Source organism: Schistocerca americana, chromosome 7, assembly GCF_021461395.2.
Source record: "Schistocerca americana isolate TAMUIC-IGC-003095 chromosome 7, iqSchAmer2.1, whole genome shotgun sequence".
Lineage (NCBI taxonomy): Eukaryota > Metazoa > Arthropoda > Insecta > Orthoptera > Acrididae > Schistocerca > Schistocerca americana.
This window is the reverse complement of record NC_060125.1, coordinates 590,789,607-590,806,022: the sequence shown is the minus strand read 5'-3', so window position 1 is coordinate 590,806,022 and position 16,416 is coordinate 590,789,607.

The window sequence follows — 16,416 nt, the reverse complement described above, 5'->3', positions numbered from 1 at the left end:
CAGCGTTAGCAGTGTCCATCTTGACTCTGTCATATCCTTTAAACATCTGGGTGTACCTCGCAAAGTGATGTGAAATGGAACGATCATGTGAGGATTGTGGTAGGAAAGGAGAATGGTCGACTTCAGTTTAGTGAGAGAATTTTGGGTAAGTGTGGTTCGTATGTCAAGGAGACGGCACATAGGACGTTAATGTGACCTATTCTTGAGTACTGCTCGTGTGTTTGGGATTCCAACCAGGCCAGATTAAAGACAGCATCGAAGCAATTTAAAGTCTGGCCGGTAGATATGTTACTGGTGGGCTCGAACAACATGCAAGTTCTATGGACATGCTTCAGGAACTCAAACCGAAATCCCTGGAGGGGAGGCGACGTTCTTTTCGGGGAACACTATTGAGAAAATTTAGAGAACCGCCATTTCAAGCTGACTGCTGAAAGATTCTACTGTCGCCAAGATACATTTCGCGTAAGGACTACGAAGGTAGGAGATGGGAAATTAGGGCTCATACAGAGGCGTGGTTGTTATGATGAAGTCCCATACTCCTTGAGAGAGCATAGGGGAACGATGCGGGAGATCCGCACCGCCCTACTAGGCAAGGTCCTAGTGGAGGTGGTTTGCCATTGCCTTTCTCCGACCGTAATGGGGATGAATGATGATGATGAAGACGACACAGCAACATCCAGTCATCTCGAGGCAGGTGAATATCCCTGACACCGGCGGGAATCGAACCCGGGACCCCGTGCTCACGAAGTGAGACTAGAGGCATATTAACAGCGTTTTTCCCTCGCTCTGCTTGCGAGTGGGACAGGGTACACTCTCCCACGCAGCGTACGGCGTCCTGCAGAGAATGAATGTAGATGTAAGTATTAGTAATGTTATTTCAAAATCTCTCGGCAATATAGCCATTGGAGCCAAGAACAGTTTCTTCTGTGAAGTGTGTCATAAGTATTGAACATTGTGCAAGTCCTCTCGTATTGAATTTGAGAACGTAGTCTTTCGCTGACAGCACTGTTGTATAAAACATTCTCAAAAGGTAAAACCTCGAACTTTCGACGCTTGCCACCATCGTCAGCATTCACCAAGGAAAGGAAACGTGAAAACGTTGAACATTCACGTGATGAGTCAGCGACTGCATTCCTTCCCTTCTGCGGAGATACATCCAACAAAATAGGCAGAGACCTGGGAAGACGAGGTACAAGATATGTTTTTACGATCTCCTAAAAAGATAAAGCAGATGCTACGCCCTTTTAAGGAAAGTCTTGGTCGCAGGATTCCTGAAATTTACAACATCCCATGTGAATGCGGGAGGAAATACATCGGCCAGTCCCTGCGCACTGTTTCCACAGCTGTGTGGAGCGTCAACGGCATACGAGTATCAAAAATCGCGAGCTGGAGAAATCCGCAGTTGCTGAGCACAGCTTCACAAACAAACATAAAATACTAGAATGAGATTTCCACTCTGCAGCGGAGTGTGCGCTGATATGAAACTTCATGTGAGATTAAAACTGTGTGCCGGACCGAGATTCGAACTCGGGACCTTTGCCTTTCGCGGGCAAGTGCTCTACCAACTGAGCTACCCAAGCACGACCCACGCCCGTCCTCACAGCTTTACTTCCGCCAGTACCTCGTTTCCTACTTTCCAAACTTCACAGAATCTCTCCTGCGTACCTTGCAGAACAAGCACTCCTGAAAGAAAGGTTCCCAGGAGAGCTTCTGTGAAGTTTGCAAAGTAGGAGACGAGGTACTGGCGGAAGCAAAGCTGTCAAGACGGGGCGTGAGTCGTGCTTGGGTAGCTCAGTTGGTAGAGCACTTGCCCACGAAAGGTAAAGGTCCCGAGTTTGAGTCTCGGTCCGGCCCACAGTTTTAATCTGCCAGGAAGTTTCGTCTTAAACATAAAATACTGTTTTACGAAACAAAAGTTTGACTCTATAATTGAAGACGCTGTGTGAGGGAGGAGGAGGATATTGGTGTTTAACGTGCCGTCGACGACGAGGTCATTAGAGTCGGAGCACAAACTCGGATTAGGGAAGGATGGGGAAGGAAATCGGCCGTGCCCTTTCAAAGGAACCATCCCGGCATTTGCCTGGAGTGATCTAGGGAAATCACAGAAAACCTAAATCAGGATGGCCGGAGGCGGGATTGAACCGTCGTCCTCCCGAATGCGAGTCCAGTGTGCTAACCACTGTGCCACCTCGGTCGGTGAGAATGTGTGAGGGAACCTTTAACCGTGATGGCTGATATAATCTTAGCGGTGAATGGAAGCGAACTCTCGATGCAGAGAAGAGCCACAGTTATTCGTCGTTATGTTTGCAGTACGGCGAGAGCGATGGCGCCACCAGCGCGTATGTTGACACCATCTGCGACAGTATGACGTAACTACCGACCAATCAGAAGCCGTCTTTGGGCTATATAAGGCCACCGCAGCGCGATTTTGAGAGTCACTTGCTCCTGACGACGACGATGGTGGAAATCGTCGAAAGCTCGAGGTTTTACTCTGAAATGACGAGGCGAGAAGTCCGAGAATGTTTTATATACCTATTAACTATAGCGACATTTCGACCTATCGTGGACATCGCCCTCTTTCCACGAATACCGGGTTAGGTACACATTTCTCAACTTTCTCCCTACATGTTAATCATCAGAGTGACAACTGTCGGTTCTACATATTATAGGACAGAAGGAGATACCATCGATGAGTGCCGTGATAAGTTTGTAATGGACGAATTGGATCTTGTAGTCAGGATACTAGATTCATGAAGCACCCGCGTGTAGCTAATATGGGGACACGAAAAAAGATTATATATGAAATCTGCTTTCGCAGGACAGAGGGGTCAGGATGTGGAAATGGGCCAAGATCAATTACTGTTAGTTACACAAGAACACACAACTTTATTCCTTGAAAACCAATGCACAGTTATCTCTTTAAAACAACAAGGATCAGTTCATGGCTGTGGGCCCAAGTAACTTCTCAATAATAAAGTTTAAATAATCTCTTTTAAAACACAAGGATTTAGAGAAACGGCTGAGGCCTTAATTAAGTAAAATTAAAATATCCTTAGATAATTCCTTTTAGGGCACAAGAATTTAGACAAACGACTGAAGGACTTACTTAAATAAAATTAAAATATCTTCTCGGCTAAAGGCCTAAATAATATTTCTGATCAGCAAAGGAAATTCTTAAAAGGCCAGGAAAATTTAAATTAATTCTTCAGCTGAAAGCCCAATAATATTTCATTATAATAAAAGGGAACCTTTAAAGACAAGCATTTACACAGTACAACGGAAAACCATCTTAAGAAAACTTGAAATATCTTGACACATGAAGGCCCAAACAATTATTCAAAACAATTAAAGACAACCTTAAGATAAGCATTTACGCACTAAGGCTGAAGGCTGTTTTAAAATTTCAAGATAATTAAAGAGAAACCTTACAGACAGGAATTTACAGAACGCCACAGAATTTAAAACGAAAGGCCTAAAAGCAGAGTAAACAAGAATTTTAAATAAAACGTGGCTGATGGCCTAATCTTAAAACATTTCACATAAGGTTCGGCTGAAGGCCATATACTGAACACCAAAACAAACTAAATAAATACACGGTTGAAAGCCTCTCCCAGTACTTGAGACAAAAGAAAACGACAATTCCAAACAACGGCTGAAGGACCGACCAACAACCTAATCTATCCCCTTCCACTCGACCAACGGCATCACAACCGAAAATATCAGCGAGGACGAAGATATCAGCAGCACTATGTCTTGACAATTGGCGTGTAAATACAGCTAAGGCACAATAACCACTCAAAAATATAAACAAACACCAAAGGCTGACGAACTACGCGCCGTGCCGGACAGCATCAACATGGCGAGGAAACACACACTCGTTGCTCTGTCCCAGCCGACCGACTGCCTACTCCAGTACGCAGACAGCATTCAAAACTGCTAAGTGGAAGTCACAGAAGCTACACACAGTTCCACGTATACACTTACACCAAGAACTCCGATAATCCTAAAACCAATCACTGTGGAACAGTAAGGAGAACTCACAAGTTGAGACACAAGGAGCTTCCATAAGCGGTCGGCGACCAAATACACGTCGTCCGATGAGGCGACCGACCGAACGACCAGCCGATGTCGTCCCCACTCAAGTTATGTCTGTCGGCAACAGTCGGGCGGGTCTTGTCTGTCCGGAGCTCGCTGCAGCTCCATCCCGACTCCCTTGATGTCCGTTCGGAACTCGGAGACCCGAGCACACCGGCTCGGACCCAACCATGCACAGGGAACACTTGCCCATTGGCCACCAGACATCTCTGCACAAGGATGGAACCGACCCACGTCCGGCAAGATGACCAACTGACGAGGCCCAGAAACGGTCAAAAGATGAGACGACCGACCGAACGACCAACCAACGCTCTTTCCCGCTCCAGTCTCCTTCCGTCGGACAGTATCTGCGTGTCGCCAGTGATCGGCGAGTACTGACTGTCCGCACCTCACTGGCGCTCCGCCCCAACTGAACTCCCGACACACCATGAGCCGGAAATACTAGCGGTCGCTTCAAAGATAATACGACAGTGCATTTATCGATAAGCGCTGCTGCTGCCACTCACGGGCAGGTAAAACAGGAACTTAGTGACACCAGTAAATCAAATAAGAAAACGAGGCGGCAGTACCATAAGGAGAAGATAACGAACAATAAACGGCATGAACACGAGCCACGCAGGGCTCAATATAAGCACTTATGTTAGTAACGAGTACAATAACGGTGACCAAAAAAACAACCGTTGAAATCCACACCAGTTTACTCTTGTGGACACACAGGGTCACAAACCCAGTTGGATCCTCTTAAAAATATGAAATACGTTTCTTGAAATGAGTACCTGATAGTTACACACATATTTCTTAAAGCACTTCTGACATGTACTGATTAACATAATTCGACAGATGAACAGTGGGTATGTACGAAACAACATAAAATTACAGCAATTATCGTACATGCATATAAAAATCATGATTTTCAAATAATTATTTTGAAAAATATGTTTCATGTAATAAAATTATGAAAAGGATAGATTCCTATTCACCGTATAGAGGAGATGTTGAGTCGCAGACAGGCGCAATGAAAAGACTGGTATACGTTCAAGCTTTCGGCCAAAAGTTCTTCTTCCAAAGTAGAAAAGACATACGCATTCACACAAGCAAAACTCTCTCTCACACACAGACATTATCACCGTCTCCGGCCCCTGTGGCCGGGCAAAGATATTGGTCATGGGCATATGAGTTGTGCTTGTGTGAATGTCTGTGTGTTTTCCCTTTCAGAAGGTCTTTTAGCCAAAACTTAAATGTACAGCAGTCTTTTCATCGTGCCTGTTTGCAACTCATCTTCTCCTCTATATGGTGAGCACCTTTCAATTCTTTTTACCATAATATCGTTGTTGTTTTATCCTGGCTTCCCATTATTTTCTATACTAGATTGTCCTTCATGGCATGCTACAATTGGGAAAGTTAAGTTAATCTGCTTTATAAAACTTAACTATGGTAACTGTTGGAAGTCATCACTCAGAATCAACATAGTATGTATAGCTATGGAGTGAGCATAGCTTATTACGCATGTTCTCAACATCAAACCGTGTTAGTCACGAGATTTTGGGACGGTGCTGTTTGTTTACAGTTTGCAGTAATAGCGAAACTTGAATATTACAAGTATTCACCTTGTTTTATATACGTTTCTGCACGTCTGAGTTTTAGTAACAGGTATGGTGCTGTATTGTCGTTGCTTCGGAAGTAAAGCGACGTATGTGAAAGGAGGACCAGTTACTTTTCATAATATGTACAGCAAATGTATAACTAAACCTCATATTCATATGAAACACTTTACATGTTGAAAAATATCGAGACACCGTATTGTAAAATCTTGTATTGTAGAGACAATTTCTGCGATTTTACGGTCATGTCCTTAGGAGACAAATGAGAGATAAATTTGCAAGTGTGTTTGAGTAAACTGCCAGTCAGTATATACATATTGGTACTACGTTAATATGCTGAAAAGATTTGTACATGACATATTAATTTCCTTAATTTATGCAAGTTCTCAAAATCTTATGTGTATCTAAATATTTCTGCATGAGACAGCTTGCTATACAGAGTCATTGTAACGTTATTAATTAGATCAGATTCGACAACATGAGTCAGAGCAACAGAAAACCTAGAAAAAACTATTGTTGGTTGCCACTCCTTTTATTACTCCACAATTCGATCATTGACCTCGTATTTTTTATTTTTTGTTTTGCATGAGAAAAAGATGTTATAGATATTTTACTTGTGCATACAAAGCAGAAGGTTAAATGAAGATAAATTGAAGATAATAGTGGACAAGTAGGTGCTGCAAGTCACTTACCGTATTTACTGTAACAACTCCATAGTTCCAAAGGCGTTGTTTTTCCGTGACACCTCGGCGTCATCTACAGTGTCATTGTAAAGTAATTAATTAGTTCAAATGGCTCTGAGCACTATGGGACTTAACTTCTGAGGTCATCAGTCCCCTAGAACTTAGAACTACTTAAACCTAATAAACCTAAGGACATCACACACATCCATGCCCAAGGCAGGATTCGAATCTGCGACCGTAGCGGTCGCGCGGTTCCAGACTGTAGCGCCTAGAACCGTTCGGCAACGCAGGCCGGCTAATTAATTAGAACAGAGATTCGACAATATGAATAAGTGCAATAGAAAACATAAAAGAATTGTTTGCTATCACTTCTTAACCAGTTAATGAAGAAACGTAAATAAAGTGGAGGCTGGGGTATGATACTTCGGCGAAAACGCACTACACCATTGCTCTTCACATCATTAAGCCAAATTCAGTTTCTGGTTTTAAACTTGTCTGTAAAGCGGCGACACTCACGGTACTTCTTAAGGTGATCTGTCTGTAGCAGCGAATTACTAACACTCAAAATACTCTGAGCGCTACACGGGCTAAAATGCCCCGTCCCAAGATCACATGAGTTGAACTACAGCAGATGTTGCGGACAGAATTCTTGTTCTGCCTATCCAAATGCTCACTCCGTCGATATTTGCACTCTATGAGAATCAATGTCTCTGCTAAAAAATTCAGCTTTGGTGTTGTTACTATTGACACTTTCCGTGTATGTCCTTTTGCTTAGTTCAGCTTTGTCATTATTAGTGTTACGTTCGTTCAGCGTAAAAATAAAATTCATTATTTAGTTTCAGGCCGTAACTACACTTTCATTTATAGCTCAAATAACAGCAGCAACTGACGTAAGCCAAACGATAGTGTACAACTGCTCCAGTTAAAATTCAGTTTTTATGATTCATGTATATCTTATATCTCTGGAAGAAGTATACACCCACCGTTGATGTTTATATATTCTTTGAAGCGGTTTGCTAAAACTGATATGAGATTTATTTACTTTTCCATACATATACAACTCAGTCATTTAAGTATGAAATCTCTGCGTGTCCGAAAAATCTGTGAATATTCTTATTTAATTTTGCAATTGATTCATCAGCAGTTCGATAACCTGTACCAGGTAACGGCCTCGACATGTCTTTTCCAGGCCACTCTGGCCCCTGATACATTCGTTTATTTCTTTGTCTTTCCTACTGATTTCCAGCACGTATCTGGTAGTGATTTTACTCTTAGCGTTTGGTAATTTATTGAACTTTTATTTAGACCATATACTGCTATGTGTACACTTCTACTTTTTTTAAATTTTTTTTAATTTGCAGGTTCATCTATTTGAGAAAGAACAGTGACGAGAAAGAATGATGGCTTCTTGTTAAAACACTAAGGTTGTCGTAGAACTTATTGATTGTTTAGTTCCTTAGATAACCAGCATCGTGTTTAATATAATGCTCATCTAAAACACAGAAGCTCTTAATTTTGTGGTGTCATTCCAAGATAAACTTAAATGCTATCGAATTTCCACCTTCGTACTTACTTTCATTAAGTGAAAATAAATAGTTTTCATTCATTTACCCTAGTAAATTATTTTGTTCTTTAAGAAAACTCATTACTCAATGCAAACATCCTTCGTCGATGTGTTTCAAAACTAAACATACTGTTACTTACATATTGTTTGCCATGTAAATACTTTTTCAATAAGTATTCAACTGACTGATTTTCATAAAGACACAAGTGAAAGTACACTTTTTTTACAAATAAAATACTACAGGATACACATAATACGCAATTCTTATTTTTCACCTTCTCAGTAAATTAAATTGGTTTATTCACCACTTTAGAATACAATACATTGCCACTTATTCAAAAAACTCGAAGTAGTGGGAAACATATGTGTATTGCCCCATGACTGGAACGTAATTGATTAAATCACTTATATTTTATTTCAATGAATTGTCATAATAGCTGCAGGAGATTTGACATAGGTTCGGGCTACTTCGTGTATAGACCACAGTCGACCTGGTGAAGATTAAAGCTGGTGGCGTGAAATTCCCATTTCGTTCCAAGAACAGCTGACATATCTCCTTGTATCTCTGTGTCGCTCATGCAACAAAGTAAACACAAAACAAACACTTTGTATTTTCACACTGAGGTGCCAGAGAAACTGGTATAGGCATGTGTATTTAAATAGAGAGATACAGGCAGAATATGGAGCTGCGGTCGACAACGCCAATATAAGACAACAAATGTGTGGCGCAGTTGTTAGATCGGTAACTGCTGCTACAATGGCAGGTCATCAAGATTTAAGTGAGATTGAACGTGGTGTTGTAGTCGGCGCAGGAGCGATTGGACACATCTCCGAGGTAGCGATGAAGTAGGGATTTTCCCGTACAACCATATCAAGAGTGTACCATGAATATCAGGAGTCCGTAAAACATCAAATCTCCGACATCGCTGCGACCGGAAGAAGATCCTGCAAGAACGGGGCCAACGATGACTGAACAGAATCGTTCAATGTGACAGAAGTGCAACCCTTCTGCAAATTGCTGCAGGTTTTAATGCTGGGCCATCAACAAGTGTCGGCGTGCGAACCATTCAACGAAACATCATCGATATGGGCTTTCGGAGCCGAAGGAACACTCGTTTACCCTTGATGACTGCACTACACTAAGTTTTACGCCTCGCCTGGGCCCGTCAACACCGACATTGGACTGTTGATGACTGGAAACATGTTGTCTGGTCGGACGAGTCTTGTTTCAGATTGTATCGAGCAGATTGACATGTACGGATATGGAGTCACCCTCATGAATCCATGGATCCTGCATGTCAGCAGGGGACTGTTCAAGCTGGTGAAGGCTCTGTAATGGTACGGGAGGTGCGCAGTTGGAGTAATACGGGACCCCTGATACGTGTAGATACGACTCTGACAGGTGACACGTGCATAAGCATCTTGTCTGATCACCTGCATTCATTCATGTCCATTGTGCATTCCGACGGACTTGGGCAATTCCAGCAGGACAATGCGACACCCACATGTCTAGAAGTGCAACAGGGTGGCTCCAGGAACACTTCTGAGTTTAAACACTTCCGCTGTCCACCAGACTCCCCAGACATGAAAATTATTGAGCATACGTGGGATGCCTTGCAACGTGCCGTTGAGAAGAGATCTCCACCCCCTCGTACAATATCGGATTTATGGACAGCCCTGCAGGATTCATGGTGTTAACTACCTCCAGTACTACTTCAGACATTAGTCGAGTCCACGCCACGGCGTGTTGCGGTTCTTCTGCGTGCTCGTGGGGGCCCTACCCGGTATTAGGCAAGTGTACCAGTTTCTTTGGCTCTTCAGTGTATATTAAGTAATTATTAATATAAAAATCAGTAACACTGATATGTGACGTATAATTTATTTGCTGTTTTGTAGGTGGAAATATTGACAGTGATACTGCCCAAAATTCTGTATCGCTACAGGCCGCACGTTTCGACTTTAACCAAATTCTAGTTGGACTGCCAGTACAAGCGATTCGTGGCAGTTATTCTACGATAACATTTATAAGGAAGTATCAGTATTTTTCACTTTTTTCCTGTTTGAGTAAAACGACTTCTTTTATAAGAACAAATACAATAATCTGACTATGATGTATGTTATTTCTTATGAAGGAAATACTCATGTATATGAACCATGTTGTTGTTGTTGTGGTCATCAGTCCTGAGACTGTTTTTATGCAGATCTCCATGCTACTCTATCCTGTGCAAGCTTCTTCATCTCCCAGTACCTACTGCAACCTACATCCTTCTGAATCTGCTTAGTGTATTCATATCTTGGTCTCCCTCTACGATTTTTACCCTCCACGCTACCCTCCAATACTAAATTGGTGATCCCTTGATGCCTCAGAACATGTCCTACCAACCGATCCCGTATTCTAGTCAAGTTGTGCCACAAACTCCTCTTCTCCCCAATTCTGTTCAATACCTCCTCATTAGTTGTGTGATCTACCCATCTAATCTTCATCATTCTTCTGTAGCACCACATTTCGAAAGCTTCTATTCTCTTCTTGTCCAAACTATTTATTGTCCATGTTTCACTTCCATACATGGCTACACTCCATACAAATACTTTCAGAAACGACTTCCTGACACTTAAATCTATCCTCGACGTTAACAAATTTCTCTTCTTCAGAAACGCTTTCCTTTCCATTGCCAGTCTACATTTTATATCCTCTCTACTTCGACCATCATGAGTTATTTTTCTCTTCAAATAGCAAAACTCATTTAATTACTTTAAGCATTTCATTTCCTAATCTAATTTCCTCAGCATCACCCGATTTAATTCGACTACATTCCATTAACCTTGTTTTGCTTTTGTTGATGTTCATCTTACACCCTCCTTTCAAGACACTGTCCATTCCATTCAACTGCTCTTCCAAGTCCTTTGCTGTCTCTGACAGAATTACGATGTCATCGGCGAACCTCAAAGTTTTTATTTCTTCTCCATGGATTTTAATACCTGCTCTGAACTTTTCTTTTGTTTCCTTTACTGCTTGCTCAATATACAGATTGAATAGCATCTGGGAGAGGCTACAACCCTGTCTCACTCCCTTCCCAACCACTGCTACTCTTTCATGTCCCTCGACTCTTATAACTGAAATCTGGTTTCTGTACAAATTGTAAATAGCCTTTCGCTCCCTGTATTTTACCCCCGCCACCTTCAGAATTTGAAAGTGAGTATTCCAGTCAACATTGTCAAAAGCTTTCTCTAAGTCTACAAATGCTAGAATGGTAGGTTTGCCTTTCCTTAATCTATTTTCTAAGATAAGTCGTAGGGTCAGTATTGCCTCACGTGTTCCAATATTTTTACAGAATCCAAACTGATCTTCCCCGAGGTCAGCTTCTACCAGTTTTTCCATTCGTGTTAGTATTTTGCAGCCGTGGCTTATTAAACTGATGGCTTATTAAACTGACAGTTCGTTAATTTTCACATCTGTCAACCCCTGCCTTCCTTGGGATTGGAATTATTATATTCTCCTTGATATGAACCATATTAAATCATAATGCTTAAGTTCGGTAATTAAGTTATCTTTGTAAAGCAATATGCGTCTTTTGTCTGACATACACTCCTGGAAATTGAAATAAGAACACCGTGAATTCATTGTCCCAGGAAGGGGAAACTTTATTGACACATTCCTGGGGTCAGATACATCACATGTCACACTGACAGAACCACAGGCACATAGACACAGGCAACAGAGCATGCACAATGTCGGCACTAGTACAGTGTATATCCACCTTTCGCAGCAATGCAGGCTGCTATTCTCCCATGGAGACGATCGTAGAGATGCTGGATGTAGTCCTGTGGAACGGCTTGCCATGCCATTTCCACCTGGCGCCTCAGTTGGACCAGCGTTCGTGCTGGACGTGCAGACCGCGTGAGACGACGCTTCATCCAGTCCCAAACATGCTCAATGGGGGACAGATCCGGAGATCTTGCTGGCCAGGGTAGTTGACTTACACCTTCTAGAGCACGTTGGGTGGCACGGGATACATGCGGACGTGCATTGTCCTGTTGGAACAGCAAGTTCCCTTGCCGGTCTAGGAATGGTAGAACGATGGGTTCGATGACGGTTTGGATGTACCGTGCACTATTCAGTGTCCCCTCGACGATCACCAGTGGTGTACGGCCAGTGTAGGAGATCGCTCCCCACACCGTGATGCCGGGTGTTGGCCCTGTGTGCCTCGGTCGTATGCAGTCCTGATTGTGGCGCTCACCTGCGCGGCGCCAAACACGCATACGACCATCATTGGCACCAAGGCAGAAGCGACTCTCATCGCTGTAGACGACACGTCTCCATTCGTCCCTCCATTCACGCCTGTCGTGACACCACTGGAGGCGGGCTGCACGATGTTGGGGCGTGAGCGGAAGACGGCCTAACGGTGTGCGGGACCGTAGCCCAGCTTCATGGAGACGGTTGTGAATGGTCCTCGCCGATACCCCAGGAGCAACAGTGTCCCTAATTTGCTGGGAAGTGGCGGTGCGGTCCCCTACGGCACTGCGTAGGATCCTACGGTCTTGGCGTGCATCCGTGCGTCGCTGCGGTCCAGTCCCAGGTCGACGGGCACGTGCACCTTCCGCCGACCACTGGCGACAACATCGATGTACTGTGGAGACCTCACGCCCCACGTGTTGAGCAATTCGGCGGTACGTCCACCCGGCCTCCCTCATGCCCACTATACGCCCTCGCTCAAAGTCCGTCAACTGCACATACAGTTCACGTCCACGCTGTCGCGGCATGCTACCAGTGTTAAAGACTGCGATGGAGCTCCGTATGCCACGGCAAACTGGCTGACACTGACGGCGGCGGTGCACAAATGCTGCGCAGCTAGCGCCATTCGACGGCCAACACCGCGGTTCCTGGTGTGTCCGCTGTGCCGTGCGTGTGATCATTGCTTGTACAGCCCTCTCGCAGTGTCCGGAGCAAGTATGGTGGGTCTGACACACCGGTGTCAATGTGTTCTTTTTTCCATTTCCAGGAGTGTATTTCACTTGCCACTTCTTTCTTTACCTTTCTTCCTCCTAGCCACGATCTGTTAAGACGTATCTGTTAAAGTAAGTTCCTTCAAGTGAGAATTATTACTCATTTCTGTTCAAACATTGTGTTATGTTCTTTTATTTTGCAACACTAATACCTCTGGTATGTTTTTTTCAGGTTTTACAATGGAAGTGCGGGTGAGTCTTATTTTATGAACGGAAGTAACCGGCTTTGGCGATATCTGCTTTGCTGCCATTGCGACCACATCACCCACAAAACTACTGTTGCCTGCCTGGTACTTAACTAACAGAGTCCGATTGCCCCGCGCGAATGACATTGGTGCACGAGATATTCCAATCTTGTACGGTCGCGAAAACACGGAGTCAAGCCAGCTATTTCCAAAGAGTGAAATCTCGTGTCTCATAGGAACTCAGTCTGTAGAACTTTTGTCTGCTTAACTCACGCTCTGTAAAGGGTGAGATGAACATACCACAACGCTGAATAGTAGCATCTTTTACCTTGAATGCAATAAATTGATCATTTAAGCGCAAAAATTGGTGCCCCACTGATCCGCGCCTACAGGAAGCGAAGGGAAAATCTAGGCGTACCGCTGCTACTCGAGGTCAGGTAGTCAACGCCGTCAATCGGTTCAGCAGATCGTTTATTGCTGCTGCTGAGAGACAGCCTCTTTCCGACATTGTTCCATTATTTTCACCGGGATTGTTATAATAGTGAAGGCTTTTGGTACGCTGAATTCCCGTCACCTTTGTTCTGCTACTAAGGAGTATTAATTTGCACCTCAGGCAGAGAACCCGATAGAGTGGGCACTACAAAGATACGTGCAGAGACAACAAAGGACTTGGAAGAGCAGTTGAACGGAATGGACAGTGTCTTGAAACGAGGATATAAGATGAACATCAACAAAAGCAAAACGAGGATAATGGAATGTAGTCGAATTAAGTCGGGTGATGCTGAGGAAATTAGATTAGGAAATGAGACACTTAAAGTAGTAAATGAGTTTTGCTGTTTGCGGAGCAAAATAACTGACGATGGTTGAAGTAGAGAGGATATAAAATGTAGACTGGCAATGGCAAGGAAAGCGTTTCTGAAGAAGAGAAGTTTGTTAACATCGAGTACAGATTTAAGTGTCAGGAAGTCGTTTCTGAAAGTATTTGTATGGAGTGTAGCCATGTATGGAAGTGAAACATGGACGGTAAATAGTTTGGACAAGAAGAGAATAGAAGCTTTCGAAATGTGGTGCTACAGAAGAATGTTGAAGATTAGGTGGGTAGATCACGTAACTAGTGAGGAGGTATTGAATAGGATTGGGGAGAAGAGAAGTTTGTGGCACAACTTGACTAGAAGAAGTGATCGGTTGGTAGGACATGTTCTGAGGCATCAAGGGATCACAAATTTAGCATTGGAGGGCAGCTTGGAGGGTAAAAATCGTAGAGGGAGACCAAGAGATGAATACACTAAGCAGATTCAGAAGGATGTAGGTTGCAGTAAGTACTGGGAGATGAAGGAGCTTGCACAGGATAGAGTAGCATGGAGAGCTGCATCAAACCAGTCTCAGGACTGAAGACCACAATAACAACAGAGCCAGATTGGAGTCTGAATACTGAACAGAGACCAGCCAGATCCAAATACGACACTGATCTGTGCCCACCGTACAGAATCCGCCCTGAATGACTTCACTAAGGATTTCAATTGAGCCTTTTCTTTGTTATCGAGCTCTTAAGTCTGTCTTCGTGGGCACAAGCTGTCAACTACCACTCTTCAGACCAAAACTTGCGGTAATATTTAATTTTTCATTACATTCGCCATTGTTTTCGAAGGATAATTCTATTTGTGAGTCCATAGCTGATACCGCTGTTACATCTCATTTCCTGTCCGTGCCTGTGTGACTTCCTGTGGCTATTGTCCACAACGCGGTCGGCCTCTGGTGGGAGGAGGCTTTCTGCAGCCTGGAGTGAACCGGCTCAACTCTCCCTAATCCTTCTACATCGCTCCGTGACCAGAACCTATATGGCTGGCTTACAGGGAGAGTAATTTTCCGGCAACGGCCAGAATTTCCAACGTCCATTGCAGAATAAGTTCTTAAAGTCATGCCAAAAGGCAGGACCTTACAGAAGCGCTGAAAGCATTAGCAGTAAATGGACAATGAGAATTTCGTGAATGACGCCACACACACACACACACACAAGGCTAAAGGTTAAATAATAATATAGACATTTTTGAGGGCTCGCAAAATAGCGAAGTCGGCCGTCATCCCTCGTGGGGTTCAAGTACAAGTCGTGGACTCTTTGGGGCGGGGGGCAAAGGTTGGGTTTTAAAGTATGTACACCACTGGCCATAAAAATTGCTACACCAAGAAGAAATGCAGATGATAAACGTGTATTCATTCGACAAATATATTATACTAGAACTGACATCTGATAACATTTTCACGCAATTTGGGTGCATAGATCCCGAGAAATCAGTACCCAGAACAACCACCTCTGGCCACAATAACGGCCTTGATACGTCTCGGCATTGAGTCAGAGCTTGGATGGTGTGTACATGTAAAGCTGCCCATGCAGCTTCAACACGATACCATAGTTCATCAAGAGTAATGACTGGCGTATTGTGACGAGCCTGTTGCTCGGCCACCATTGACCAGACGTTTTCAATTGGTGAGAGATCTGGAGAATGTGCTGTACAGCGCAGCAGTCGAACGTTTTCTGTATCCAGAAAGGCCCGTACAGGACCTGCAACATGCGGTCGTGCATTATCATACTGAAATGTAGGGTTTCGGAGGGATCGAATGAAGGGTAGAGCCATGGGTCGTAACACATCTGAAATGTAACGTCCACTGTTCAAAGTGCCGTCAACGCGAACAAGAGGTGACCGAGACGTGTAACCAATGGCACCCCATACCATCACGCCGGGTGATACGCCAGTATGGCGATGACGAATACGTGCTTCCAATGTGCGTTCACCGCGATGTCGCCAAACACGGATGCGACCATCATGATGCTGTAAACAGAACCTGGATTCATCCGAAAAAATGACGTTTTGCCATTCGTGCACCCAGGTTCGTCATTGAGTACACCATCGCAGGCGCTCCTGTCTGTGATGCAGCGTCAAGGGTAACCGCAGCCATGGTCTTCGAGCTGATAGTCCACGCTGCTGCAAACGTCGTCGAACTGTTCGTGCAGATGGTTGTTGTCTTGCAAGCGTCCCCATCTGTTGACTCAGGGATCAAGACGTGGCTGCACGATCCGTTAGAGCCGTGCGGATAAGATGCCTGTCATCTCGACTGCTAGTGATACGAGGCCGTTGGGATCCTGCACGGCTTTCCGTATTACCCTCCTGAACCCACCGATTCCATGTTCAGCTAACAGTCATTGGACCTCGACCAACGTGAGCAGCAATGTCGCGATATGATAAACCGCACTCGCGATAGGCTACAATCCGACCTTATCAAAGTCG